Genomic DNA, 3,462 nt, shown 5'->3' with positions numbered 1-3,462 from the left:
CTTCTGCTCAGGTCACGATCTCAGGGTCCTGGGATCGAGCCCCATCTTTATCTTCTTCTTGGGGCTCCCCACTCAGCGGGGAGTCTGCTTCTCCCTCTCCCTCTGCCCCTCTCCACTGCTCACGTTCTCTCTCTCTTTCTCAAATAATCTTTTTTAAACAATTGAAGTTTAATTAACATACAGTGTTATATTAGTTTTAGGTGTACAATAAAAATATGGAACGCCTCATGAATTTGTGTCATCTTTGCACAGGGCCCTGCTAAGCTTCTCTGTACTGTTCCCATTTTAGTATATGTGCTGCCGAATTGAACACTGAAACTTCTGAAAGGGCCCTCATGACTGCTTTCCTCCCACCCGAGGTCTTCTCTGCTTTCACTGTGTTGGCCTCATGTTAGCATTGAACACAACAAAGCTGCTTTGCCCTTGTTTTCTGGAAAGTTATGCCATCGTGAAATTCACAGAGTTGCCAAGGAATCCTGAAGGTCCAGGACCTCTGTCCTCTGCATCAACCCTACCTGTACCCTCAGCTTCTGTGCCTCAAGCAGGGAATAGACTTTCTTTGCTCTGTTAATTCCAGGCTCTGCCCTTCAGACTGCACAGAACAAAGTCTTGTTCCATGCTATAGCTCTTCAAATATTTGGATCTACTTTTCATATATTCAATCCCTCACTCAAATTAAGCTTTTCTTTAGGTGAAAAGACTTTCTAGTTCCATAAACTGCTTATCATATGACAGGGCTTAGAGACCCCTCACCAGTCCTAACACCCTCCTCTAGATTGATTCATTACATCAATCTTTTTTTTTTTTTTAAGATTTTATTTTAAGGTAATCTCTACACCCAATGTGGGGCTCAAACTCACAACCCGGAGAGTTTTGTGCTCCACCGACTCAGCCAGCCAGGCACCCCCATTTTATCAATCTTTTAAAACATAGCTTCCAGCACAGAGAGAGGCAGGATCACGTAATGGTTAGGAACAAGGCCTCTGGAGTTACACAAGCCAAGTGGGAATCCAGGCTTTACAACTTACTAGTTTGGCAGCCAGCAATTTACATCACCTTACAGAGCTTGCATTTCCTCATCTTTAAAATGGGGCTAATAATTGAAAGAGTAGTGGGGCGAATTAAAAGATATAATCTGTGTGATGCCTAGGACTGGCATTCATTCGGCAAACATTTATCGAGTACCTACTTTGTGTCAGACACTGTTTTTGGCACTGGGGATACACCAGTGAACAAACAGATCCCTGTCCCAAGGTTCTTACATTCTTTTTTTTAAGATTTTATTTATTTATTTACCAGAGAGAGAAAGAATGCACAAGCAGGGGGAGAAGCAGGCAGAGGGAGAAGCAGGTTCCCCGCTGAGCAGGGAGCCCGATGCGGGACTGGATCCCAGGACCCCAGGATCATGACCTGAGCTGAAGACAGCTTAATGACTGAGCCACCCAGGCACCCCAGAAACTTACATTCTTGTGGGAGGAGCAGGCAATAAACATGATAAATGAGTAAAATATATATAGAATATTAGATAGTGATAAGAACTTTCCAAGTTTTTAGTTCTGCATCCTTTTTGATGAACAATTCCCCCTTTAAATCATTTTTCTCTTCTTGCATTTTACTGTAAGTATTCAAGGGAAACCAGGCTGCTTCCTCAACACTTTGCTTCGAAATTTCTTCAGCCATCTGGGGCGCCTGGCTGGCTCAGTCAGTACAGCATGTGACTCTTGATCTTGGGGTGGTGAGTTTGCACCCCACATTGGGTACAGAGATTACCTTAAAAAGAATTAAATAATTTAGGCGCACCTGGGTGGCTCAGTCGTTAAGCGTCTGCCTTCGGCTCAGGTCATGATCCCAGGACCCTGGGATCGAGCCCCGCATCGGGCTCCCTGCTCCACGGGAAGCCTGCTTCTCCCACCCCCACTCCCACTGCTTGTGTTCCCGCTCTCGCTGCCTCTCTCTCTGTCAAATAAATAAATAAAATCTTAAAAAAAAAAAAAGAATAAAGAAATTTAAAAAAATAAATTTCTTCAGCCAAATACCCAATTTCATCACTCACGAGTTCTACCTTCCTGCAAATACTAGGACACAAACACAATTCGGCCAAGCTCTTTGCCAATTTATATCAAGGATCTCCTTTGCTACAGTTTCCAGTTAACATGTCCCTCATCTCCATCTGGGACCCAGAGTGACTTTGACCATCTATATTTCTATCCACACCCTGTGCACTACCACTTAGGTAATCTAAGGAGACTGAGGTCTATATAGCTCTCTCCTTCTGAGCCTTCACAAGAATCGCCCCTAATGGTCCTTTCATGGCAATGGTGGCTTTCTCTAAGCATGCATCTCTGGTCTCTGACCATTCCCCAGTTCTAAAGCCACTTCCACATTTTTAGGCATTTGTTACAGCAGCACCCCAACTTCTCGGTAGCAAGCCTCTGTCTTAGGCCATTTGGGCTGCTATAACAAAATACCACCAACTGGGTAGATTTATTGCTCACAGTTCTGGAGACTGAGAAGCACAAGATCAAAGCACCAGGGTGGTCACCTGCTAGTGAGGGCTCTCTTCCTGGTTCACCGCCACACCTCCCCACTGTGTCCTCTCATAGTGGTCAGGGAGGGATCTCTCTAGGGCCTCTTTTATAAAAGACACTGGTCCCATTGCGGGCTCCATCTCATGGACTTAACATGTCCTGAAGGCCCACCTTCTAATACTATCACCTTCTGGGGTTAGGAAATCAACATATGAATCTGGGGACTGGGGGACACAAACATTCAGACCATAGCACTGTGGCTCCTGCACGTGCTAGAAGTTTCATCTTAAGCAAGTTATCTGACCTACCTATGACTCAGTTTCCTCAATTATAAAAGGAGGGCAAAAATAACACCTACTTCCTAGGGGTGAGGTGTGGTGAGGATTAACTGAGATAATACACGTGAAGTGTTTAGAACAGCGCCTGCCATAGGCAAGCAGTCTACCAAAGTTAGACACTATCATTCTGAAAGCCAAACATCTGCCCATTTTCCACTACTTCGACTATTTCTCAAAATTCCCCAAAGATTTCCAAGAACATCTCCACAGGCTCATTCCTAAATGTACCTGATGGTCTAGGTTGTGATTTATATGGGCCCGGACACCTAAACTCACTAGATTAATTAAAACTTAAACTAATTTTAAGCAACTAGGTCCTCTTTAGTTTTTTCCTATCGTTTTGGGGCTTGAATTCACTCTTAAATATGAACCCCCACTGTCTAGTTTAGTGCCTTGCACTTGGAAGGCACTCTAAGAAATACTTATAGAATAAAATTCTTTTCTACCTTAGTGCTATTTCTTCCTGATGATGATGATTGCTCCCAACAGCCTAGATCTTGACTTTATTTTTTGGCATATTTTCATTTACTGGGCATCCCAGACCATGGGCTCCCTTCCTCCTTTCCCTGCATCCCACAACTCTTTCCAATTCACTA

At 44.0% G+C, this 3,462-nt stretch overlaps 1 non-coding gene across 1 annotated transcript; it reads right to left on the bottom strand.

Moving 5' to 3' along the window:
• Positions 1-209: 209 nt before the first annotated feature.
• On the bottom strand, positions 210-313 carry LOC113910623. Its single transcript, XR_003516134.2, has one exon. It is a non-coding gene; the product is annotated as a U6 spliceosomal RNA (small nuclear RNA).
• Positions 314-3,462: the final 3,149 nt, after the last annotated feature.

The sequence above is a fragment of the Zalophus californianus genome, chromosome 6 (genome assembly GCF_009762305.2).
Source record: "Zalophus californianus isolate mZalCal1 chromosome 6, mZalCal1.pri.v2, whole genome shotgun sequence".
In the NCBI taxonomy this organism is placed as follows: Eukaryota; Metazoa; Chordata; class Mammalia; order Carnivora; family Otariidae; genus Zalophus; species Zalophus californianus.
Note: the sequence above shows the minus strand (reverse complement) of the source record. Positions and strands in the feature narration are given on the sequence as shown.